This window comes from Triticum urartu, chromosome 6 (genome assembly GCF_003073215.2).
Source record: "Triticum urartu cultivar G1812 chromosome 6, Tu2.1, whole genome shotgun sequence".
Classification (NCBI taxonomy): Eukaryota; Viridiplantae; Streptophyta; class Magnoliopsida; order Poales; family Poaceae; genus Triticum; species Triticum urartu.
Genome location: NC_053027.1, coordinates 345,194,700 through 345,222,526, shown reverse-complemented (window position 1 = coordinate 345,222,526; position 27,827 = coordinate 345,194,700).

Here is a 27,827-nt window from a genome sequence, read left to right as displayed (position 1 = left end):
AAGCTCGCCGGGCTGGAGGGTGCGGACAGGGACGCCGCCCTCAGACCCAGGTTGGACAGGGCCGAGAGGCGTGTGGAGGGCACAGCCGCCGCCCTGGTTACGGCGTAGGCGGACTTGGCCTCCGCCCGCGCCGAGCCGCTCTCCCTCCGGAGACGAGTTGACGATGCCGAGGCTGTCGCACGGCAAAACAGGGAGGAAGTGCTCCAACACCGAACGCTGGAGCGCGAGCATGCTCATATGCTTCAAGACCTTCGAAACAGGGCCAACACCGCCCTGGGTTATATCTACGACGAGAACGCCCCGACCCCTCACTCGAACGACTATGCCAGCCACCTGATCTTCTTCACCAAGGTGGTGATGCGCCTGGAGGCTCAATCTGCCAGAGCTCGGCAACTTGTGGAAGAGAGAGGTCGGGGCCTGCTTCAGCGCGCCTTCTCCCGTGTCTTCAGCCACCTTCTGAACGCCGACCCCAACTTCGACTTCGACGCTGCCATTGCCCCCGTACCCACGACCGTCCGAGGTGACCTGGCGCGTTGGGTAGAGGACCATCTCGATGCATTGGTCACGGCCTTCACCTAGGAGGATGAGGTGGTGGTGGTCGTCACGGACGAAGGTGACGTGGTCGATGACGGTGATGGGGGCGTCGCTGACAGCGGCGGCGATTCCGACGAAGATGACAACGATGTGAGCGACGCGTCTGCGGGTGATGTAGCGAGTGATATCTCTGGCTGATCCCATGTTTGCCTGTAATTTCATCCTGCACGCAAAACTCGGGCATGGCCCTCGGAAGACTTGTAAGAGCATTTTGAGAGGGGGAGCCCCTCGTGTAAGCAAATTGCATTTTTTTTCTTTCCCATGTGATGTGGGTATATGTCCTCATGAGCTAATGAAGCTGGGGGTGAGTTTCCCGACGTGGTTTACCTTAGTCAGCGCCATCTTAGGGCTAGGTCGCGAGGCGACGAGTTCCTGAGAATCCTGCGGAGCTTACCACCCCGTTTGAGGGGGCCCCGTAAGAGGTGAGCACCAGGTGTAGTGCTAGCGCGTGATTGATGAGCGTGTGCTTTGCGCGGTCCATCTCGTGAGAAGCTTTGCGAGGAAAAGGCGATGGACAAGAGTCCCAGACCAAACAAGATCTAGAAGGCAAGAAACGGCTCAAACGAGAAAAGGCACCCCCACGTGCATCAATAAAAATTCAGCTTCAACTTAAGTCCAGATCCAGAAAGCAAAGCCACAGAAAGGGAGATCCAAAGCAAAAGGCCGCGTCCGGCACCTAGTCTAGTCTTCGGGTCTTCAAGTCTTCTCACCAGCGCAGAGCGAAGTGCTGCCACTAGGCGTGGGAGGGAGCCCCAGGGCCTGAGGCCGGCGCTCCTGAGACTCCGGGGCGTGTACAGCCCCAACTCATTATTACGTGTGAGTGTGACGGGCGGCGAGCTTCACAGGCACCGGGCCTTTTTCACAGGTACTGGCCTTGCTTCATATCGCCAGTCGAGGGCCCCGCCTTGCGCCACCCTTGACCTCCTTTGAGCCGACCGGTCACCAGGACGACACAAAGGAGGGAAAGAGGACGCCAGCGGTTCCCTCAGCGACCACGGGTCCTCTGCCGGGGGAAGGGTTGTCGAAGCCACCCCGGCAGAGGGCCTACCTCCAGGTGTCCCCTGGTTTCGCGTGCCTTGGGGAGGGGCCTTGCTCCTAGCTTCCTCCTGGCGGCCCCCAGCATGTCTCCCTTGTCGGAACGGGCGCCGCCGTGCTAGGGTCATCGATCGACACTGCAACCTGATTCGTCTGCAGCACATGGTTAACATAAGCCTGTTTCTGAGAGATTAGCGGTACCCTGTAGTTGCCGTTGTCGGTGCGATCATTGTGGTTCTCCATTGGTTCTTGGAAGGCTTCGACTCCTAACGCCCCCTCTCCCCAATCTTCTCCAATGAACGAGCCCGGGTTGTCCCCTGGTGCGTACCCTTGGTCCATCATGCAGGGCACGTAGTCTTCCGGGGCCGTCACCCCGAACACCTCGCCGTGGTGCCCCACGCTCCATGTTGCTCGGCCCATGGTGGCGCCCTGGGGATGACAGCACGGCATCCGGCTGGGACCGTGGGGCGGACTCTTGCGCCCGTGCCCGCCGCGTGCGACATGGGGGAGTCGGAGCCCCCTACGTTGCTGGCCGTGCTGATGTTGATGAAGCCCCTGGGCATAGTTGATGGCATGCAGATGTGGTGAGGTTCACCGCGTGCCCCTGCAGTGGCCTAGGGAGGAAGCCGATAGCATAAGGGTGGTGCTCCTGACGCCGCTGCATCCAGCAGCTCAGCAACACGCTCTAGCAGTGTGTCCTGATCGATTTCCATCAGTCTGCACCGCAGCAGCTCCCTTGCCACGGTGAGTGCTGCCCGCATGTTCGCTTGCTCCTGCCGTGAGTGCGGAGCCGTTGCTGCGGCATGGCTTGCCGCTCTTGCGGCGGCCCGTACCTGCCATGGGGTGAGGGTGGATGACGCCTGGTCATGCTGCCCGCGCCCGGCGGAGTTTGGCGGCGCCTGTGCCGCCTGGAGTGTGCGGTCGAGACCTTCATGGGCAGGCGGCGCTGCTCGGGCTGGCCAGGCTGCCCACCGGCCGGAGCCGGCCCTTGAGTTGCCGGACATCGTGGCTGAGGAGCATCGACGAGCTGGCTGGTGGAGGAGGAGCTCCGGTGCACCCCTACCTGGCGCACCAAATGTCGGATGTGGGGTTCCGACAAACCCTTAAGTTTTGAACATTGGGGTGCGTGCAAAGTTTTTTCCTCCCACCGATCTACGCCCTAGCTCACTAAGATCTCGTGGATGAACTCGATCAACTCGCAACACAGAAGCACACGCAGTTTATACTGGTTCGGGCAACCGTTGGGGTGTAATACCCTACTCAAGTGTGGTGGTGGTGGATTGCCTCTAGGGCTAATGATGAACAGTACAAGGGAAGAACATCCTCCTGAGGTTGAGGTGTTCTTGAGCTCGGTGAGCTTGTGTGTGTGAGGATGGTTTGAATGATCCGTCCCCCGCTAGAGTGGTGGCTAGTTCTATTTATATTGGCCCTGGTCCTCTTCCCAAATATCGAACGAGAAGGGAGCCAACAATGGCGGGCCAATTTGAAGGGGGACAGCTAGTACAAGCTATCCTGACAAAAGTGGTCTTCGCCTGCGAAAAGCTCTGTGGTGACGCCGTCTTGGGCTCCATGATGACCTCCATCTTGCCGTCCTCTTGGTATTGGTCCCATTGCACCAATATAGCAACCTTTGCCTGATGCCTCAGTACTCTTCGCCTGCGCTAGCCTCCTTAGCACCAAAGAGGAAACAAGGACACTGCGCACGCTGGCGCCTGCCTGGTGTCGTGCGTCACGGCTCACGTCATGAGGGTCTCGTGAGGTTTGCCCCGCCTTGATATCTCTGCTCTTCGTGAGCCTGCCCGACTAGGCCACTCCCGAGGGGGTCTTGCATCGTCCGCCTCGCGAGGCTTGGACCCTCGTGATGGTCTTGGATGCTTTGTTGGTGAAGATGGTTCGTATGGCCTGCTGGCTCAGCCACGCCGCGGGCCGCAGGCAGGCAAGTCTGTGGACCCCCGTTCCCAGAACGCCGACATCCGTGCCAAGTAGACCGAAATAATTCAGCATCTACTACTATTACTCCACACATCGACCGCTATCTAGCATGCGTCTAGAGTATTAAGTTCATAAGAATAGAGTAATGCTTTAAGTAAGATGACATGATGTAGAGAGATAAAATCATGCAATATGATATAAACCCCATATTTTTATCCTCGATGGCAACAATACAATACGTGCCTTGCTGCCCCTGCTGTCACTAGGAAAGGACACCGCAAGATTGAACCCAAAGCTAAGCACTTCTCCCATTGCAAGAAAGATCAATCTAGTACGCCAAACCAAACTGATAATTCGAAGAGACTTGCAAAGATAAACCAATCATACATAAAAGAATTCAGAGAAGAATCAAATATTGTTCATAGATAATCTGGAGCATAAACCCACAATTCATCGGATCTCGACAAACACACCGCAAAACAAGATTACATCAAATAGATCTCCAAGAAGATCGAGGAGAACTTTGTATTGAGATTCAAAGAGAGAGAAGAAGTCATCTAGCTAATAACTATGGACCCGAAGGTCTGAAGTAAACTACTCACACATCACCGGAGAGGCCATGGAGTTGATGTAGAGGCCCTCCGTGATGAATGCCCCCTCCGGCGGAGCTCCGGAAAAGGCCCCAAGATGGGATCTCTCGGGTACAGAAGGTTGCGGCAGTGGAATTAGGTTTTCGTGGTGCTCCTGGATGTTTGCAGGGTACGTGGACTTATATAGGAGGAAGAAGTAGGTCGGTGGAGCAACGAGGGGCTCACGAGGGTGGAGGGCACGCCCAGGGGGCTAGCCGCGTCCCCTGCCTCATGGCCTCCTCGGTTGTTTCTTGGCTCCCACTCCAAGTCTCCTAGATCACATTTGTTAAGAAAATCACATTCCGAAAGGTTTCATTCCGTTTGGACTCCGTTTGATATTCCTTTTCTGCGAAACACTAAAATAGGGGAAAAACAACAATTTGGGCTGGGCCTCCGTTTAATAGGTTAGTCCCAAAAATGATATAAAAGTGTAAAATAAAGCCCATTAACATCGAAAATAGATAATATAATAGCATGGAGCAATCAAAAATTATAGATACGTTGGAGACGTATCACACCCTATGTTATAACCGTTGCATGAGGAATCGCATCCGACATAATTATCCATCACTGATCCATTGCCTACGAGCTTTTCACATATTGATCTTTGCTTAGTTACGTTTCCGTTGCCACTGTTACAATCACTAGAAAACTGCTACTACTACTTTTTCCATCGTTATCATTACTTCCATACTACTTTGCTACTAAATAATACCAGAATGATTTTCTCAATGAATTAAATAATAAGAAAAATGATAATGGGTGATGCTTCTATACTACTTTTCTACTAAACTCGCTACTATCAAAATGATTTTCTCAATGAATTAAATAATAAGAAAAATCATAATGCTATTAGAGTTGTGACTAGAGGTGGTAAAATGACTCAGGAACCTTTGTATCCTGAAGGCCACCCTAAGAGAATTGAGCAAGATTCTCAAAGAACTAATGTTGATGCACCTAGTTCTTCTAAGAAGAAGAAAAAGAAAAATGATAGAACTTTGCATGCTTCTAGTGAACCTGTTGTTGACACACCTAAGAATCCCAATGATATTTCTATTTCCGATGCTGAAACACAATCTGGTAATGAACATGAACCTAGTAATAATGTTAACGATGATGTTCATGTTAATGCTCAACCTAGCAATGACAATGATTCAGAGATTGAACCTGCTGTTGATCTTGATAACCCACAATCAAAGAATCAACGTTATGATAAGAGAGATTTTGTTGCTAGGAAGCATGGTAAAGAAAGAGAACCATGGGTTCAGAAACCCATGCCTTTTCCTCCTAAACCATCCAAGAAAAAGGATGATGAGGATTTTGACCGCTTTGCTGAAATGATTAGACCTATCTTTTTGCGTATGCGTTTGACTGATATGCTTAAAATGAATCCTTATGCTAAGTATATGAAAGATGTCGCTACAAATAAAAGGAAGATACCGGAAGCTGAAATTTCCAGCATGCTTGCTAATTATACTTTTAAAGGTGGAATACCCAAGAAACTAGGAGATCCAGGAGTACCAACTATACCATGCTCCATTAAAAGAAACTATGTTAAAACTGCTTTATGTGATCTTGGAGCCAGTGTTAGTGTTATGCCTCTGTCTTTATATCGTAGATTTCATTTGAAAAAGTTGACACCTACTGAAATATCTTTGCAAATGGCCGATAAATAAACTGCTAAACCTGTCGGTATTTGTGAGGATGTGCCTGTTGTGGTTGCAAACGTTACTATTTTAACGGACTTTGTTATTCTTGATATTCCCGAGGACGATAGTATGTCTATTATCCTTGGTAGACCCTTTTTGATACTGCAGGGGCTGTTATTGATTGCAACAAGGGCAATGTCACATTTCATGTTAATGGTAATGAGCATATAGTACACTTTCGAAGGAAACAGCCTCAAGTCCACAATATCAATTCTACTGGAAAAACTTCAACAATTACTATTGGAGGTTTTGAATTTCCTCTTCCTACTGGTAAGAGGAAATATGTTCTTATTGTTGGGGACGTGCATATCCCCGTTGAGGTAACCTCGTGTTATTCGAAATTTCTCCAATTTCATGCGATTCGGAATGAGTTTGTTAACCAGACTTGATCAACCTTGTTAGTGGATTCCTTTTGATGAGCATGAGATGGATGAAGTTAGAGAGCACAACTCTCTGTACCATATTTTTTACGTTCGGTTATTTAGTTTATTAAATAAAGCAAAAATAGTATTTTCTGTCTGTTTTCTGAATTATCCATGCAATAAAAAATACCCCGAAAATAAAAGTTCTCCAAATGACCTAAAATTTTTATATGATTTTTTTCTAGAATATTTAAGAATTATTGGCACTGAGAACACCCCAAAGGGGGCAACCACCTGACCACGAGGGTGTAGGGCGCGCCTACGCCCTGGGCACGCCCTCTGCCTCGTGGGCCCCCTCGTGGCTCCCCTCCACTTATTCTTGCACCCACACACTTCGTCTTCCTCCAGAAAAAAAATCCTCCACCAGCTCAAACCCGAGTTCTAGCTCATCTTGCTCCCATTTTCGATCTCCTTGCTCAAAGCTCCATTCACAAACCTGCTTTGGGGGATTGTTCTTTGGTATATGACTCCTCCAATGGTCCAATTAGTTTTTGTTCTAGTGCCTTATTTATTGCAAATTTTTGCTGCTTAGGTGACCATGTTCTTGAGCTTGCATGTCAAATTTATATGGTCCCAAGTAGGTTTAATGCATGATATGGCCTCTAGGCACTTGTAGGAGTAGTTGCTATCAATTTTGTTGAGTTTGGCTCACTTTTATTTTCAGTTACTAAATATGTCAGAAATTTTTCATAAGGAAAATGATGAAAAGATTGTTGAGGGGATCTTTGAGCCGAAGCTCGAAGGATAAGAAAACTGAAGAAAATAAGAAGCCCAAATATAATCTCCCTCGCACTGCTGAAGTTCGGCCGTGTGAATGGCGTTGTGATGAGTTTTTGAGAGAAGCCGGGATTTATGAAGATTTTTATTATTTGGCTAAGAATGTAGGCCTCGTCGATTTCCTCCGCGACCAACGCGAACAGCATCTCCTACTCACTAATATTTTTGTGCAAAATTTTCAATTCCATGCTAGGAGATCGCCACCTTCGATGGATTTTTATTTATATGATGAGTATAAGGAGATGTCACTTTATGACTTTTGTGCGATTTGCAAGTTGCCTTTTGAGGGCAGCATAGAGGAACCACATCGTAATGATGTGGAACGGTTTATTGATATGATTGCTGTAGGGGATACGAGGAAAGTTTCCGATGCAAGAATTACTAGCATACATTTTCCTGTTCTACGTTACTTTGCAATATTTGCTAGTAGATGCTTAATTGGTCGCGGGAATAGTGGAAACCTTAGTGCTCTTGATATTGTTATTTTGTGCCATGCTTTGTTTCGTGATACCACTTTCAGCTTAGGCGCCATTGTTGCTAAACGGTTAAATCTGAACCGTACAAAGAGTCCCGTCTTTGGAGGATCTTTGCCTTGCACCTTGCTGCACACTTTAACATACCTATTAGGCATCTTTGCCTGCTCCCTCTTTGTTCAACATATTTTCAGGCACGTACCTTGTTTTGCCAGAGGCCCTTCATGCATACCGGAGCCTGACATCAGCTCCAAAGCCTGAGCCAGAGCCACCACTTGATCCTCACCGTCAGTCTGTTTATCAGTGGGATCCGGAGGAGATCGCCAACCAGTGGCACCCTGACGATCCTCCTTTGTACACTGGAGATGACCATTTTGAGCCATGGCCATAGACCAACTTAGGCGAAAAGCCTAAGCTTGGGGGAGTACGTATTTCTCACCGACATTACATTCATGTTCACACACTCATGCCAGTTGTCGGTGCTCATACTTTTTCATTGTATCATCCATGCTAGTTTATTTTCTGTTTTAAGCATTCTTCTTGTGTGCTTGAAAAACCTTAATCAAAACCAAAAAAATTAGTTGTAGCTTTTAGCTAGTTTACTTTCCATGCTTGTAGTAATAGTAATTAAAAGAAAACCCAAAAAGATTTCTTGTTCTGCTTTTGCTTGTTGGAAGCTTTCCCCTGTAAATAGTTTTGTTTCTTTTCTTTTCTTTGGGGGTTTAGAGGAGAAGACCTTAATAAAAATGTTGAGTGGTTCTCATATGCATTATTGTTGATCTAACAAAGAGCCCATATTACCTTGTCTTCTCCCTTGTATTGAATGCTTGCGGATTCTAGCTTAGTCCAATGCACGTGCACTATTATTATTATCCACACCGTTCGGTCGTGCAAGTGAAAGTCAATAATGACGATATATGATGGACTGATTGAGATGAGATAAGCTGCTATGAACTCGACCTATCTTGTTTTTGTAAATATGATTAGTTCATCATTCCTAATTCAGCCTATTATGAATAAACATGTTTGCAATGACAACTAGAGATCATAGTTTCTTATGCCATGCTTAATTAGCTAGGAGCTTATAATGGTTTACCTTGCGTGCCAACATGCTATTAAAATGGTTGTGATGTGGTATGATAGGGTGGTATCCTCTTTTGAACGATTCGAGTGGCTTGACTTGGCACATGTTCGCGCATGTAGTTGAAACAATATCAACATAGCCTCTACGATATTTATGTTCATGGTGCATTATATCCTACTCATGCTTGCATTCGGTGTCGATTAATTTTAATGCATGTTCATGACTGTTGTCGCTCTCTAGCTGGTCGCTTCCCAGTCTCTTTCTAGACTTCACCTGTACTAAGCGGGAATACTGCTTGTGCATTTAATCCCATAAACCACAAAGTTATTCCATATGAGTCCACCATACCTACCTATATACGGTATCTACCTGCCGTTTCAAGTAAATTTGTATGTGCCAAACTCTAAACCTTCAAATAAATATCATGTTTTGTATGCTTGAATATCTCATGTATCAACTAGGGCTATCAGTATATTCCATGTTAGGCGGGTTATTCTCAAGAGGAGTGGACTCCGCTCCTCACTCACAAGAAAATGGCTGGTCACCGGGATGCCCAGTCCCATGCTCAAATCAAATCAAAATAATTGCAAACAAAACTCCCCCAGGATTGTTGTTAGTTGGAGGCACCCGTTGTTTTGGACAAGCCATGGATTGATGTTTGTTGGTGGTAGGGGGAGTATAAACTTTACCATTTCTTTTTGGGAATCGCCTATAATGTGTGTAGGATGGAAGATATCGAGATCTCTTGGTTGTTATGTTGACAATGACAGTATACCACTCAAAATATTATTCATCTCTATTTCAAAACCGAGCTCTGGCACCTCTACAAATCCCTGCTTTCCTCTACGAAGGGCCTATCTATTTACTTTTATATTGAGTCATCATCCTCTTATAAAAAGCACCATTTGGAGAGCACCGCTGTCATTTGCATGCATTACTATTAGTTTACATTGAGTATGACTGTGACTGGATCTCTTTTACCATGAATCACAATTTCCAGTCAGCCCTTGATCTTCAGAGGTGCTCTGCATTTCTGTTTTGCGGTCTCAGAAAGGGCTAGCGAGATACCATCTTGTTATATCATATTATGATTGTTTTGAGAAAGTGTTGTCATCCGAGATTTACTATTATTGCCCGCTAGTTGATTATGTCATTGATATGAGTAAACATGAGACCTAAATGTTATTGTGAATATGGTTAGTTCATAATCTTTGCTAAAAACTTGAATGCTGGCTTTACATATTTACAACAACAAGAGCAAACCGAGTTTCTAAAAGTTTTTCTTTATCACTTTTAGTTTGTCAACTGAATTGCTTGAGGACAAGAAAAGGTTTAAGCTTGGGGGAGTTGATACGTCTCCAATGTATCTACTTTTCCAAACACTTTTGCCTTGTTTTGGACTCTAACTTCCCTGATTTGAATGGAACTAACCCGGACTGACGCTGTTTTCAGCAGAATTGCCATGGTGTTATTTTTGGGCAGAAATAAAAGTTCTCGGAATGACCTAAAAATCAATGGAGAATATTTTTTGAATATATAAAAAATACCGGTGAAAGAATCAAGGCCAGGGAGCGCACACCCTGTCCAGGAGGGTGGGGGCGCTCCTACCCCCCTGGGCGCAGCCCCTACCTCGTGGGCCCCCTGGTGCTCCACCGACCTAAACTCCAATTCTATATATTCATGTTTGGGGAGAAAAAAAATCAGAGAGAAGGATTCATCGCGTTTTACAATACGGAGCCACCACCAAGCCCTAATCTCTCTCGGGAGCGCTGATCTGGAGTCCGTTTGGGGCTCCGGAGATGGGAATCTGTCGCCATCGTGATCATCAACCTTCCTCCATCACCAATTTCCTGATGCTCACCACCGTGCGTGAGTAATTCCATCATAGGCTTGCTGGACAGTGATGGGTTGGATGAGATTTATCATGTAATCGAGTTAGTTTTGTTAGGGTTTGATCCCTAGTATGCATTATGTTATGAGATTGATGTTGCTATGACTTTGCTATGCTTAATGCTTGTCACTAGGGCCCGAGTGCCATGATTTCAGATCTGAACCTATTATGTTTTAATGAATATATGTGGGTTCTTGATCCTATCTTGCAAGTCTATAGTCACGTATTATGTGTTATGATCCGTTAACCCGATGTGACAATAATAGGGATACTTACCGGTGAAGACCGTAGTTTGAGGAGTTCACGTATTCACTGAGTGTTAATGCTTTGGTCCGGTACTCTATTAAAAGGAGGCCTTAATATCCCTTAGTTTCCAATAGGACCCCGCTGCCACGGGAGGGTAGGACAAAAGATGGCATGCAAGTTCTTTTCCATAAGCACGTATGACTATATTCAAAATACATGCCTACATTACATTGATGAACTGGAGCTCGTTTTATGTCACCCTATGTTATAACTGTTGCATGAGGAATTGCATCCGACATAATTATCCATCACTGATCCATTGCCTACGAGCTTTTCACATATTGATCTTTGCTTAGTTACTTTTCCGTTGCCACTGTTACAATCACTACAAAACTGCTACTACTACTTTTGCCACCATTACTGTTACTTACATACTACTTTGCTACTAAATACTTTGCTGCAGATATTAAGTCTTTCAGGTGTGGTTGAATTGACAACTCAACTGCTAATACTTGAGAATATTCTTTGGCTCCCCTTGTGTCGAATCAATAAATTTGGGTTGAATACTCTACCCTCGAAAACTATTGCGATCCCCTATACTTGTGGGTTATCACTATCCATATATAAATCTTTACCTACGGACCATTCCGGAGCTCCTCGTGACATCTGAGATCTCATCTGAGACTCCGAACAACATTTGGTCACCAACATGCATATCCCCATATTACTCCAGCGTCACCGAATGTTAAGCGTGCGGACCCTATGGGTTCAAGAATCATGTAGACATGACCGAGACACCTCTCCGGTCAGTAACCGATAGCGGAACTGGATGCCCATATTGGTTCCTACATATTCCACAAAGACCTTTTATCGATTGAACCATGATGTCAATGATTCGGTTAATCTTGTATGCAATTCCCTTTGTCTGGCAATATGTTGCTTACCCGAGATTCAATCGTCGGTATCTCCATACCTACTTCAATCTCGTTACCGAGAAGTCTCTTTACTTGTTCCATCATACAAGATCTCGGGACTAACTCATTAGCCACATTGCTTGCAAGCTCCTTACAATGTTCTGTTACCGAGAGGGCCTAAAGATATCTCTACGTCACATGGAGATATAAATCCCAGTCTCGATCCATGCCAACCCAACAAACACCTTCAGAGATACTTGTAGAGCATGTTTATGATCGACCAATTACAAAGTGACATTTGATAGCACACAAGGTATTCATCCAGTATCCGGGAGTTGCATGATCTCATGGTCTTAGGAATAGATACCTGACATGAAGAAAGTTATAGCAATAAACTCAAGTTATACGACTGAATGCTAAGCTTATGGTTGGGTCTTGTTCATGACATCATTCCCCTAATGATGTGATCCTGTTATCAACTGACAACTCATGTCTATGGTTAGGAAACCTTAACCATCTTTGATCAATGAGCTAGTTTAGTATAGGCTCACTAGGGACATAGTATTTGTTTATGTATTCACACATGTATTTAAGTTTCCGGTCAATACAATTCTAGCATGAATAATGAACCTTTATCGTGAACAAGGAAATATGATAATAACCAATTTATTATTGCATCTAGGGAATACTTCCAACAATCTACCACTTGCACTAGAGTCAATAATCTAGTTTACATAGTTAAGAATCTAACACCCATGGAGTCTTGGTGTTGATCATGTTTTGCCCGTGGAAGTGGTTTAGTCAACGGGTCTGCCACATTCAGATCTGTATGTACCTTGCGAAGTTCTATGGCTCCATCCTTAACATAATTATGAATGTAGTTGAAGCGGCGCTTGAGGTGCTTGGTTCTTTTATGAAACCTGGGCTCCTTGGCAATAGCAATAGCTCCAGTGTTTTCACAAAATATAGTCATTGGATCCAATGCTCTAGGTATTACACCCAGATCGGATATGAACTCCTTCATCCAGACTCCTTCTTGCATTGCTTTCAAAGCAACTATATACTCCGCTCCACATGTAGATCCCGCCACAACGCTCTGCTTAGAACTGCACCAACTCACTGCTCCACCATTCAATATAAATACATATTCGGTTTGAGACTTAGAGTCATCTGACTCGTGTCGAAGCTAGCATCGACATAACCATTTACGATGAGCTCTTTGTCACCTCCATAAACAAGAAACATACCCTTAGTCCTTTTCAGGTACTTCAGGATGTTCTTGACCGCTGTCCAGTGATCCACTCCTGGATCACTTTGGCACCTCCCTACTAGACTAATGGCAAGGCACACATCAGGTCTGGTACACAGCATGACATACATTATAGAGTCTATGGTTGAGGCATAGGGAATGACTTTCATCCTTTCTCTTTCTTCTGCCGAGGTCGGGCTTTGAGTCTTACTCAACTTCACATCTTGCAATACAGGCAAGAACCCTTTCTTTGACTGATCCATTTTGAACTTCTTCCTTAGGATCGACAAAACCTTTTGGTTGCATCAGATACAACTGTTCCTTAAGAAACCCGTTAAGGAATGCTGTTTTGATGTCAATTTGCCAGATCTCATAGTCATAAAATGCGGCAATAGCTAACATAATTCTAACAGACTTAAGCATCGCTATGGGTGAGAAAGTCTCATCATAGTCAACCCCTTGAACTTGTCGGAAACCCTTTGCGACATGTCGAGCTTTATAGACAGTGACATTACGATCATCGTCTGTCTTCTTCTTAAAGGTCCATTTATTCTCAATGGCTTGCCGATCATCAGGAAAGTCCACCAAAGTCCACACTTTGTTCTCATACATGGATCCTATCTCGGATTTCATGGCCTAAAGCCATTTGTCGGAATTCGGGCTCATCATAGCTTATTCATAGTGCATAGTTTCGCCATTGTCTAACAACATGATTTCCAGGACTAGATTACCATACCTCTCTGGTGTGGAATGTACTCTGGTCGACCTACGAAGTTCAATAGTAACTTGATCCAAAGTTTCATGATCATCATCATTAGCTTCCTCTTCGGTTGGTGTACACATCACGGGAACTACTTTCTGTGATGTGCTACTTTCCAAGTCAAGAGAAGGTATAATTACCTCATCAAGTTCTAATTTCCTCCCGCTCACTACTTTTGAGAGATACTCCTCTAGAAAGGACCTATTCTTGGCAATAAAGATATTGCCCTCGAATATATGGTAGAAGTGATACTCAATGGTCTCTTTAGGACATCCTATGAAGACGCACTTCTCCGCTTTGGGTTTGATCATATCAGGCTGAAGCCTCTTGACATAAGCGTCGCATCCCCAAACTTTAAGAAACGACGGCTTAGGTTTCTTGCCAAACCACAACTCATATGGTGTCGTCTCAACGGATTTAGATGGTGACCTATTTAAAGTGAATGCGGCTGTCTCTAATGCATAACCCCAAAACGATAGTGGAAAATCAGTAAGAGACATCATAGAATGCACCATTTCCAATAGAGTACGATTACAATATTGGGATACACCATTACACCATGGTGTTCCAAGTGGCCTGAGCTATGAAACAATTCCATATTGTATTAAATGCATACCAAACTCCTAACTCAATTATTCACCTCCACGATCAGATCATAGAAACTTTATTTTCTTGTTACGATGATTCTCCACTTCATTGTGAAATTCCTTGAACTTTTCAAAAGTTTCAGACTTGTGTTTCATCAAGTAAATATACCCATATCTACTCAAATCATATGTGAAGGTAAGAAAATAACGATATCCACCGCGTGCGTCAACACTCGTCGGACCACATGCATCAGTACTTTATTATTTCCAATAAGTCAGTAGCTCACTCCATTGTTCCATAGAACGGAGTTTTAGTCATCTTGCCCATGAAGCATGGTTCACATGTGTCAAATGATTCATAAGCAGGAGATTCAAAAAGTCCATTAGCATGGAGTTTCTTCATGCTCTTTACACCAATACGACCTAAGCGGCAGTGCCACAAGTATGTGGTACTATCATTATTAACTTTGCATCTTTTGGCATCGATATTATGAATATGTGTATCACTATGATCGAGATTCAACAAGAATAAACCATTCACAAGGGGTGTGTAATGCCCCGAGACCGATGCGCCAGATGTCTTCCAGTTATTCGCCGTCGTTGCCATGTCATTCTCTTGTGTGTTGAATTTTGTGATGTCATCATGTGCATTTCATCATCATGTTTTAAAAACTTGTGTTTGTCCGGGTCTCCCAGATCTCTCTGTTGTCCGTTCTGAGCCCAACCACACTCCGACGCGCCCGCGGCTCCTCCGAGATACTATTTTATAAGTGGCATGAAAATGTTCTCGAAATGGGGTGAGAGTTGGCGTGTGGTCTTTTTTAGTGTAGGTAGACCGCCTGCCAAATTTCGTCGCATTCGGAGTCCATTTGATAGACCAACCGTCATCCGTACCGGCACCGTTGTCGGTCTATTCGTCAGACGTTATTGGTCTCCGGAAACCGTTGTCGGGTTGCACTCCTTCCCTCTAATCTCAGCCCAACCCACTCTCCACGGCCCACCTGCAGCCCATCTAAACCCACCTAACCTCCCCCTCCGACCGGAGCTATCGAATCGTAATCTGAGGGTCTAGAAACCCCTCCTAACCCTCAAACCCCAGCCCCTAGCTATAAATAGAAGCCTCCCCTTCCATTTTTTGGCAGCAAACATGTAATATCCCGGATGTAACTTTCCCTATTTGTACTCCAACTCTTGTCATTTACGGCGTTAGTTATTTTCTCGGGTTCGGGTCTTTGTCTCCATGTGTTTTTGTCGTTGTCATGCATCTCATATCATCTCATCATGTGTATTGCATTTGCACACGTGTTCGTCTCATGCATTCGAGCTTTTTCCCCGTTGTCCGTTTTGCATTCCGGCGCTTCGTTCTCTTCCGGTGGTCATTTCTAGCTTCCTTTCGTGTGTGGGGTTTAAACATTTCCGGATTAGACCGAGACTTGCCAAGCGGCCTTGGTTTACTACCGGTAGACCGCCTGTCAAGTTTCGTATCATTTGGACTTCGTTTGATACTCCAACGGTTAACCGAGGGACCGAAAAGGCCTCGTGTGTGTTGCAGCCCAACACCCCTCTAATTTGGCCCAAAACCCACCTACCTCTGCTCCATCATCTAGAGCGTTCGATCACAATCGCGTGGCCGAAAACCGCACCCCATTTGGACTCTCCTAGCTCCCTCTACCTATAAAATAGCATCTCCCCCGAAATTTCCGGATCAAATCCACCCTAGACCTAGATCCCCCTCCTCTCCGCGCGGCCGGACGTGTCCGCCCGCCGCCGGACGAAAAATCCCGCCGCCACCGCCGCCACGTGGCAGCCTCTCATTCGCCCGCGCCCGGTCCCCAGATCCCCGCGCCGCCCGGGCCCGGGAAGCCCGCAGCCGGCCCCCGAGGCCCATCCATCCGCCGCCCGCGCCTCCCTGCTCCCCACCGAGCTCCGCCGCCTCCGCCGCGCCGCCGCCCGGCCGGACCACGCCGCATCGCCGCGCCATCGCCGCCGCATAGCCGCGCCATCGCCGCCACATCGCCGCGCCATCCCCGCCGCCTCGCCCACCCGGTCGTGCCACCTCGCCCACCGCCTCCGCTGCCGCGCCCCTCGCTGCCCCTCGGGCCCCGCGCTCCGGCCGCCACTCCGGCGAGCCCCGGGCCGGCCTCCTCCTTCCTCCGGCGAGCTCCGGCGTACAGGAACTCCGGTGAGCCCGGATCCAACCTCGGTTCACGTGCCGGGTCTAACCCTAGATCTGGAGGTGTTTTTATTCTTCTATGTCCCGAAATTTTCAGTTCAAGTGCTCATGTTCGTAGCTCCGTAACTTTGCATCCGTAGATCCGATTCATGCATATAGCATATCAAAATGTTCATCTCAGAGAGTAAACCATTTCATTTCATTGCATCATTTGCATTTGAGTTCATCTTGATGCCCGTAATGCTGTTAGAAGAGGGCTACTTGAGATAATTGTCAGATCTGCTACTCCATTTAGGATTTTGTCATTTTTGCCATGATTAATGTGTGCATGATATGCCCTGATGCTCTACATGTGTTTTTTTAAGGCTTTTGTCATCTTTCCAGAGGTGCAACCCATATATTTTTAGGATGTGTGTGGTGACTAGTGCAAGCTTGCAAAGTGGTGCACTTGTTAATTCTATTTTCAGGGACTTAGCAATTTCACTAAGTCCTTGAGCTGTTTATCTCATGAGGCCATATGTTCTTCTTGTTTCCTAGTGATCCGTGCCTCTTTTGAGGATGATCAGTAAGGATGTTTTGTTAATCTTGTAGTGCTCTATCCATCCATGCCTTTGTTTGCAATTATGGAGCACCCTATCTTGAGTCAATCGAGCTCTACTTTTGCTACTTAGTGAATCTGGGCGGATTGTCAACTTGTTTGCAATTTTGCCGATGATGCTGTAGTGGATCCGTGCATGCTATGGTATTGTTCTTTCCATGTCTAGCTTGAATTTTGTGCCTTATTGATGGGTGTATGCTTGTCTTGCCATGACTTGCTCTGTCGTGAGTGCATCGAGCTCGTAAACATGCCTACTTGAGTTATATTTCAGCTTGCTCCAGTTTTCACTAAGTATGAAAACTGATTATGTTTTTGCTATGTTCACATGCTTGCAATTGTATTTTCTGATCCCTTTTGGCTCAAGGTCACTAAGGTACTTTTGTTAAGCTATTTCAGTAGCTCCATGCCATGCTTTACTTTGCCATGTTCATGTCCTATAACATGTAGTTTTGTGGCTCCGAAGAGTGCTACCTGATCTGAAATTCCAGACAAGTGTTAATTTCACAAAGTCTGAGATCTGTTTGCCATATGCATTTTTGCCATGCTTGTTTGAACCTGTTAATGGATGAATTGGCCGTAGCTCAGTGCTAGACTTTTGTTAAGCATCTTGTGTGCATCCTTGTGATGTATTTTGTTGTCATGTTTGGGTGCTGTAGCATGTTCATCTCATTGCATTTAGTTGGCTACTTGCTGTAAATCGCAGACCGGTGCCATATTTGAATCGCTTGCCATTTCCAAACCGTAACTCCGATTCCGGCGTTCTTTATATCGTTTTCAAGAAATTTCATCTCATCTTTCCAGTGAAACACTTGGTTTTCCAAGTTGAGGAAAGGTTCATGCATTTGCTGTCATATCTTGCATTTTGCATCCCGCATCGCATCCCGCATAGCATATCATCTTTGCATTGTGTTGTTTGAGTTTGCACGTGGTTGATTGTGCCCTTGTTGCTTGTTTGTCTTGTTTGGGTCGAGCCGGAGACGAGTTCACTAACGAGGAGCCCATTGAGTTTGCTTTCGAGGATCCAGTCAACTCTGACAACTGTGCAGGCAAGATGATCATACCCTCGAAATCACTACTATCTTTGCTATGCTAGTCTACTCGCTCTTTTGCTATGCCAATGCTACGATTCCTACCATTTGCTTTCAAGCCCCCCAAATTGCCATGTCAAACCTCTAACCCACCATTGTCTTAGCAAACCGTTGATTGGCTATGTTACCGCTTTGCTCAGCCCCTCTTATAGCGTTGGTAGTTGTAGGTGAAGATTGGAAGGCCATTCCTTGATGGAACATTTATTTACTTGTTGGGATATCATTATATTATCTGGTTATCTTAATGCATCTATATACTTGGTAAAGGGTGGAAGGCTCGGCCTCTCACCTAGTGTTTTGTTCCACTCTTGCCGCCCTAGTTTCCGTCATATCGGTGTTATGTTCCCGGATTTTGCGTTCCTTACGCGGTTGGGTTATAATGGGAACCCCTTGATAGTTTGCCTTGATTAAAGCTTTTCCAGCAATGCCCAACATTGGTTTTACCATTCTCCACCTAGCCTATTTTTTCCCTTGGGTTACCGGAGCCCAAGGGTCATCTTATTTTAACCCCCCCCCCCCCGGGCCAGTGCTCCCTCTGAGTGTTGGTCCGAACTGAGCTGCCTATGGGGCCACCTCGGGGAAACTTGAGGGTTGGTTTTACTCGTAGCTAGTCTCATCTGAGTGTGCCCTGAGAAAGAGATATGTGCAGCTCCTATCGGGATTTGTCGGCACATTCGGGCGGCGTTGCTGGTCTTGTTTTAACCTGTAGAAGTGTCTTGAGTAACCGAGATACCGATTCTGATCGGAACGTCTCGGGAGGAGGTCTATTCCTTCGTTGACCGTGAGAGCTTGTCATGGGTAAAGTTGGGACTCCCCTGCAGGGACTGAACTTTCGAAAGCCGTGCCCGCGGTTATGGGCAGATGGGAATTTGTTAATGTCCGGTTGTAGATAACTTGAACCTTAACTTAATTAAAATGAATCAACCGAGTGTGTTACCGTGATGGCCTCTTCTCGGCGGAGTCCGGGAAGTGGCCACGGTGTTGGAGTAATGTTTGCGCAGGTTGCTTTCTAGTTTCTTGCTCGTGCTTTGCCTCCTCTTCTCGCTCTCTTTTGCGAATAAGTTAGCCACCATACTTGCTAGTCGCTTGCTGCATCTCCACTCATTATTTACCATGCCTTACCTATAAGCTTAAATAGTCTTGATCGTGAGGGTGCGAGATTGCTGAGTCCCTGTGGCTCACAGATTACTATTACACCAGATGCAGGGCCTGATGATTCCGCTCTAGGAGACGCACTTGAGCTCAAGTGGGAGTTCGACAAAGACTCTCAATGTTACTATGTTTCCTTTCCCGATGATCAGTAGTGGTGCCCAGTTGGGGTGAACGGGACCGTGTCGCATGTTGGGTTCTCTTTTATTTTGGCGCCGTAGTCGGGCCATGAGTGTTTGGATGATGTAATGTTATTTATGTACTTGATTGATGTGGCGAGTGTAAGCCAACTATGTTATCTCCCCTTTTATTATCATATTCCATGGGATGTTGTGAAGATTGCCTAACTTGCGACATATGCCTTCAATGCGATTATGCCTCTAAGTCGTGCCTCGACACGTGGGAGATATAGTCGCATCGAGGGTGTTACAAGTTGGTAATCAGAGCCTTCCCCGACCTTAGGAGCCCCATTGCTTGATCGTTTTTAGCGGCCGAGTTGTGTCTAGAAAAATGTTTTGAGTTTTTTAGGAATTATATATCGGAGAGTTTAGGAATTCTTTTTACTTCCCAGTCTCCTCATCGCTCTGGTAAGGCATCCTGACGTAGAGTTTTGACTCTTCTCTTCTCAAATTTCACTAAATTTTTTTTAGGATCATGCGGGTATCTTGGAATCGTTCCAATGGTTTTATGATGAGAACATTGACTTGGTGCCTCCTGTCAGGGGTTTAGTGGAAGTGTCCCGGGGAGTTGAGCTATGAGGTGTTGTCATCATAATTTTACCGTTGCAGTTCTGGGATACCTGAGTCTAGTATGCCGACATCGAAAATCTCTTTTATGCAGTTCGTTGGTGAGATAACCTCGACGCCACCCAGTACTGGGGCGGGAGTTCGGGAGTATCGCCATAACTTGTATAACGGATGCTTTTCGAAGGTTGAGGTAGATGGTTTCCGAAGGTTTCTTGGTTATGTGTTGAAGGATGGATACAGCTGGATGTAGGATTTGCTAGTTTGGGTGAGATATTATGCTTCCCCTGTATCCCCAACACCTGATTGCATAACCGGAAAGGTTCAGGAGTTTCATAGGTGGGAATTCTAGTAGCTCTAGTTCTTCTTCCACGGATATTGGTTTGAGATTGGGATTTCTTACCGATTATTCGTTCTTGATCCGTACCTTGTTGATTTATTTCTCTACCTTAATTCTACGTGGCTTCTCAATTTATGGATATGTGACTATTTCAAGAGGAATACATTCGTTCATTTTGTTCGGATGTGAAGACTATATGTTACAATTTTCATTCCGTTGGATTCAGCTTCAATATTTATCTATCAATGTGCTAATGGTGGTCATCCTCTTTAGGATGGCTCCTCCAACGCGCACGACTCCGAATCCTGATCCACCACCACCTCCACCTCCTCCGGAGGCATGGCAAGCTGTGATGGCCGCAACCAATGCAAACACACAGTTGATCATGCAAATTCTTCAAGAGTGCAATCAAGGCAACCAAGGGAATCAAAGTAGCAATCAGAATCATTTTGCTACACTCAACCAGTTCCTTGCTAACGGGCCAAAGACTTTCAGCAATTGTGTTGAGGCAACCGATGCTGACGGTTGGCTTGTGGATCCGTGCAAGCATTTCGAGTGCAGTAACGTCAGGCCTGAGGACTTTGTTAAGTTCGCTTCCTTCCAACTCAAAGATCAAGCTGCAGAATGGTTCCAGCAGTACAAGGATTCCAGAGGTGGACGTGTTATCACTTGGGATGATTTCCGTCGAGATTTCCGAGCTCATCATATTCCTCAAAGCGTGGTTGAAAGCAAGCGTGAGGAATTCCGCAATCTGAAGCAAGGCTCTTTGTTTGTCTATGACTACAACAAGTTGTTTCAGAAGCTCGCCCACTTTGCCAAGCAGGACGTCCCTGATGAGAAGAGCATGATATACCAGTTCAGGGGTGGTCTCAGAGAAGAAATTCAGCTAGCTCTTGTTCTCTTCGAGCCATTGAGATACGATGAGTTCTACAACATGGCACTGAAGCAAGAGGCTGCTCAGTTGAGGTGTGATGCTTCCAAGAAGCGAGCCAGAGATGTTACTCCTTCTTCCTCTACTCAAGTGGCCAAGCAGCAGAAGTTTTGGCTTCCTCCTCCTCCGTTCCGTCAGCCGTATCAGCCGATGAGCAAAGGTGGCAGTGGTTCTTCCCACCCACCCAACCCTGGCTTTCAGAACAAGACTTCGTCTCAAGCTCCAAGATCGAGTGCTCCGTATCACCGTCCGCTTTCAGAGGTCACGTGCAACAAGTGCCAACAGAAGGGTCACTATGCCAACAAGTGTTTCAACCAGAGGCGTCTTCCTCCTCCTCCTCCTGTCAGATCGGCAAGTACAGCTGTGGTCAAGCATAACCCCAAGCACGCCAAGGTCAACTTGATGAATGCAGCTCAGGCAGAGGATTCGTCAGATGTGATCATGGGTAACCTTCCTGTTAATGATATTCCCGCAAAAGTACTTTTTGACTCTGGTGCATCGCATTCCTTCATGTCATTCCCATTTGCATCGGAGAACAATTTTAGTACTAAGGCTTTACCCAGAGCTATGCAAGTCGTCTCTCCGGCTAAGCGTCTGAGTTCTACTATGATGGTTCCGGATATTTCTATCTTGATTGGTGATTTCAAGTTTCTGGCTTCTCCAATTGTTCTTGGTAACTCGGATATTGATCTTATTCTCGGGATGGATTGGCTTTCTAAGCACAAGGCTCAGCTTGATTGTGCAGCCAGGCAGATCTAATTGACTCATTCGTCTGAGGATGTAATTGTCTTTGTCGCTAGGGATAATTCCATCCGTCTGTTTTCTCTCAATGAGAAGGGTGAATTGGATGCCATCTCTCAAATTCCAGTCGTTTGCTAATATCAAGATGTCTTTCCAGAAGAGCTTCCAGGAATGCCTCCGCACCGGCCAGTTGAATTCGTTATTGATCTTGAGCCTGGCACGGAACCTGTGTGCAAACGTCCTTACAAGCTCGGACCTGAAGAGTTGAAGGAGCTGAAGAAGCAACTCGATATTCAAGAGAAAATGGGTCTCATCCGGCCTAGTTCTTCTCCATGGGGTTGTGGTGTTCTTTTTGTGAAGAAGAAGGATGGAACGGACCGACTTTGTGTTGATTACCGTCGAGTGAACAAGAAGACCATCAAGAACAAATACCCACTTCCCAACATCAATGAGCTGTTCGAACAACTCAAAGGTGCTCGAGTATTCTCCAAGCTTGATCTCCGCATGGGTTATCATCAGATTCGTATTCGTGAGCAAGATATTCCCAAGACGGCTTTCAGGACAAGCTTTGGTTCATATGAATACACTGTCATGTCTTTTGGCCTCGTCAACGCTCCTCCGACGTTCTCTCGCATGATGAACTTCATCTTCAACGCCTACACCAATGATTTCGTTTTGGTCTATCTCGACGACATTCTGGTTTTCTCCAAGAACAAGGAAGATCATGCCAAGCACTTGCGTTTGGTTCTTGATAAGCTAAGGGAACATCAGTTCTACGCCAAGTTCTCCAAGTGTGAATTTTGGCTCGATGAGGTTCTTTATCTTGGTCATATCATCTCTACCAAGGGCATTGCCGTGAATCCTGAGAAGGTGTCTGCAATTGTGAATTGGGAACCTCCTCAGAACGTGAAGCAACTCCGCAGTTTTCTCGGTCTCGCAAGCTATTGACGAAGATTCATTGAAAACTTCTCTAAGATCGCGAAGCCTCTCTCTAATCTTCTCCAGAAGCACGTCAAGTACGTTTGGTCTCCGGAGTGTGACATTGCTTTGAACACTTTGAAAGAGAAATTGATCGCTGCTCCAGTTTTGACTCCGCCTGATGAATCCAAGCTGTACGAGGTCTTTTTGTGATGCCTCTCTCCAAGGTCTTGGCGCAGTATTGATGCAAGAGAAGAAAGTTGTTGCTTATACATCTCGCCAGTTGAAGCCGAGTGAGAAGAACTACCCTACTCATGATCTCAAGTTGGCGGCAGTTGTGCATGCTCTTTTGACTTGGAGACATCTTCTATTGGGAAGAAAAGTGGACATTTTCACTGATCACAAGAGTCTCAAGTACATCTTCACTCAGCCTAATCTCAACCTCAGGCAAACTCGATGGGTCGAAATGATTCAAGAGTATAATCCGAGTATCGAGTATACTCCAGGCAAGGCCAATGTGATTGCTGACGCATTGAGCAGGAAGGCCTACTGCAACAGTCTGATTCTCAAGCCTTATCAACCCGAGCTTTGTGAAGCTTTCCGCAAACTTAACCTGCAAGTTGTTCCTCAAGGTTTCCTCGCCAACCTTCAAGTCTCTCCTACCTTGGAAGACCAGATTCGCCAAGCCCAGCTTCTTGATGCTATGGTGAAAAAGGTAAAGATTGGGATTGACAAGAGTCAGTCCAAGTACAAGTGCTACCGCCTTGATGACAAGGACACTCTCTTCTTCGAGGATCGTATTGTTGTACCCAAAGGTGAGCTCCGTAAAGTGATCATGAACGGGGCTCACAATTCTCTCCTCTCCATCCACCCTGGGAGCACGAAGATGTATCCGGACCTCAAGCAAGCTTATTGGTGGACTCGAATGAAGCGCGAGATCGCTCAATTCGTGAATGAATGTGATGTCTGCAGAAGAGTGAAGGCAGAACACCAAAGGTCAGCTGGTCTCCTCCAACCTCTTGCCATTCCTGAATGGAAGTTTGACCACATTGAAATGGACTTCGTGACTGGGTTTCCTAAGTCCAAGCGTGGCAATGATGCTATATTCATTGTCATCGACAAACTCACCAAAGTGGCTCATTTTCTGCCTATCAAAGAGTCGATCACTGCAGCTCAATTGGCGGAACTCTATACCTCTCGTATTGTCTCTCTGCACGGTATTCCACAAGTGATCTCTTCAGACCGTGGCAGCATCTTTACCTTGAAGTTTTGGGATTCTTTTCAGAAGGCCATGGGCACGAACATCCGCTTCAGCACAGCTTTCCATCCTCAAACTAGTGGTCAAGTCGAGCGTGTCAACCAGATTCTTGAAGATATGCTCAGGGCTTGTGTGATCTCCTTCGGCATGAAGTGGGAGGATTGTCTTCCTTATGCTGAATTCTCCTACAACAACAGTTTTCAAGCAAGTTCGGGCAAGGCCCCATTTGAAATTCTGTATGGCAGGAAGTGCCGTACCCCTCTCAACTGGTCTGAAACCGGTGAACGTCAGCTTTTGGGTAATGACTTAATCACAGAGGTAGAAGAAATGTGCAAAGTCATTCGAGATAACCTCAAAGCAGCCCAATCCCGTCAGAAGAGCTACTATGATAGTAAGCACCGTGATTTGGCTTTCGAGATCGGAGATCATGTTTACCTCCGCGTCTCTCCTATGAAAGGTACTCATCGCTTCGGTATCAAAGGGAAGCTTGCCCCTAGATACGTGGGACCTTTCAAGATTGTCAGCAAGAGAGGTGACCTTGCCTATCAACTCGAGCTTCCTTCAAACTTTGCAAATGTTCATGACGTGTTCCATGTCTCTCAGCTCCGAAAGTGCTTCAAGACTCCTGACCGCACCGTCAACTTTGAGGACATTGAGCTCCAATAAGATCTCTCTTATCGTGAGCACCCGGTTGCTATTCTTGAAGAGACTAAACGCAAGACTCGCAACAAGTCAATCAAATTTCTCAAAGTCAAGTGGTCACACCATTCCGACCGTGAAGCTACCTGGGAACGCGAGGATCACCTCCGTTCTGATTACCTGGCGTTCTTTCAGTCCTAGATCTCGGGACGAGATCCTTTCGTAGTGGTGGAGTGTTGTAACATCCTAGATGTAACTTTCCCTATTTGTACTCCAACTCTTGCCGTTTCCGGCGTTAAGTTATATTTATTTTCTCGGGTTCGGGTCTTTGTCTCCGTGTGTTGTTGTCGTTGTCATGCATCTCATATCATGTCATCATGTGCATTGCATTTGCACACGTGTTCGTCTCATGCATTCGAGCTTTTTCCCCGTTGTCCGTTTTGCATTCCGGCGCTTCGTTCTCCTTCGGTGGTCATTTCTAGATTTCTTTCGTGTGTGGGGTTTAAACATTTCCGGATTGGACCGAGACTTGCCAAGCGGCCTTGGTTTACTACCGGTAGACCGCCTGTCAAGTTTCGTATCATTTGGACTTTGTTTGATATTCCAACGGTTAACCGAGGGACCGAAAAGGCCTCGTGTGTGTTGCAGACCAACACCCCTCTAATTTGGCCCAAAACCCACCTAACTCTGCTCCATCATCTAGAGCGTTCGATCACGATCGCGTGGCCAAAAACTGCACCCCATTTGGACTCTCCTAGCTCCCTCTACCTATAAAATAACATCTTCCCAGAAATTTCCGGATCAAATCCACCCTAGACCTAGATCCCCCTCCTCTCCGCGCGGCCAGACGTGTCCGCCCGCCGCCGGACGAAAAATCCCGCCGCCACCGCCGCCATGTGGCAGCCTCTCATTCGCCTGCGCCCGGTCCCTAGATCCCCGCACCGCCCGGGCCCGGGAAGCCCGCAGCCGGCCCCCGAGGCCCATCCATCCGCCGCCCACGCCTCCCTGCTTCCCGCCGAGCTCCGCCGCCTCCGCCGTGCCACCGCCCGGCCGGACCGGGCCGCATCGCCGCCGCATCGCCGCGCCATCCCCGCCTCCTCGCCCGGCCAGCCGCGCCGCCTCGCCCACCGCCTCCGCCGCCGCGCCCCTCGCCGCCCCTCGGGCCCCGCGCTCCGGCCGCCACTCCGGCGAGCCCCGAGCCGGCCTCCTCCTTCCTCTGGCGAGCTCCGGCGTACAGGAACTCCGGCGAGCCCGGATCCAACCTCGGTTCGCGTGCCGGGTCTAACCCTAGATCCGGAGGTGTTTTTATTCTTCCAAGTCCCGAAATTTTCAGTTCAAGTGCTCATGTTCGTAGCTCCGTAACTTTGCATCCGTAGCTCCGATTCATGCATATAGCATATCAGAATGTTCATCTCAGAGAGTACATCATTTCATTCCATTGCATCATTTGCATTTGAGTTCATCTTGATGCCCGAAATTCTGTTAGAAGAGGGCTACTTGAGATAATTGTCAGATCTGCTACTCCATTTAGGATTTTGTCATTTTGCCATGATTAATGTGTGCATGATATGCCCTGATGTTCTACATGTGTTTTGTTAAGGGTTTTGTCATCTTTCCAGAGGTGCAACCCATGTATTTTTAGGATGTGTGTGGTGACTAGTGCAAGCTTGCAAAGTGGTGCACTTGCTAATTCTGTTTTCAGGGACTTAGCAATTTCACTAAGTCCTTGAGCTGTTTATCTCATGAGGCCATATGTTCTTGTTGTTTCCTAGTGATCCGTGCCTCTTTTGAGGATGACCAGTAAGGATGTTTTGTTAATCTTGTAGTGCTCTATCCATCCATGTCTTTGTTTGAAATTATGGAGTACCCTATCTTGAGTCAATCGAGCTCTACTTTTGCTACTTAGTGAATCTGGGCAGATTGTCAACTTGTTTGCAATTTTGCCGATGATGTTGTAGTTGATCCGTGCATGCTATGGTATTGTTCTTGCCATGTCTAGCTTGAATTTTGTGCCTTATTGATGGGCGTATGCTTGTCTTGCCATGACTTGCTCTGTAGTGAGTGCATCGAGCTTGTAAACATGCCTACTTGAGTTATATTTCAGCTTGCTCCAGTTTTCACCAAGTATGAAAACTGATTATGTTTTTGCTATGTTCACATGCTTGCAATTGTATTTTCTGATCCCTTTTGGCTCAAGGTCACTAAGGGACTTTTGTTAAGCTCTTTTAGTAGCTCCATGCCATGCTTTACTTTGCCATGTTCAGGTCCTGTAACATGTAGTTTTGTGGCTCCGAAGAGTGCTACCTGATCTGAAATTCCAGACAAGTGTTAATTTCACCAAGTCTGAGATCTGTTTGCCATATGCATTTTTTCCTTGCTTGTTTGAACCTGTTAATGGATGAATTGACTGTAGCTCAGTGCTAGAATTTTGTTAAGCATATTGTGTGCATCCCTTCCATGTATTTTCTTGTCACGTTTGGGTGCTGTAGCATGTTCATCTCATTGCATTTAGTTGGCTACTTGCTGTAAATCGCAGACCGGTGCCATATTTGAATCGCTTGCCATTTTCAAACCGTAACTCCGATTCCGGCGTTCTTTATATCGTTTTCAAGCAGACCGGCCCACTTGGTTTTCCAAGTTGAGGCCAGGTTCATGCATTTCCTGTCATATCTTGCATTTTGCATCCCGCATCGCATCCCGCATAGCATATCATCTTTGCATTGTGTTGTTTGAGTTTGCACGTGGTTGATTGTGCCATTGTTGCTTGTTTTTCTTGTTTGGGTAGAGACGGGAGACGAGTTCACTAACGAAGATCCCGTTGAGTTTTCTTTCGAGGATCCAGTAAACTCTGACAACTGTGCAGGCAAGATGATCATACCCTCGAAATCACTACTATCTTTGCTATGCTAGTCTGCTCGCTCTTTTGCTATGCCAATGCTACGATGCC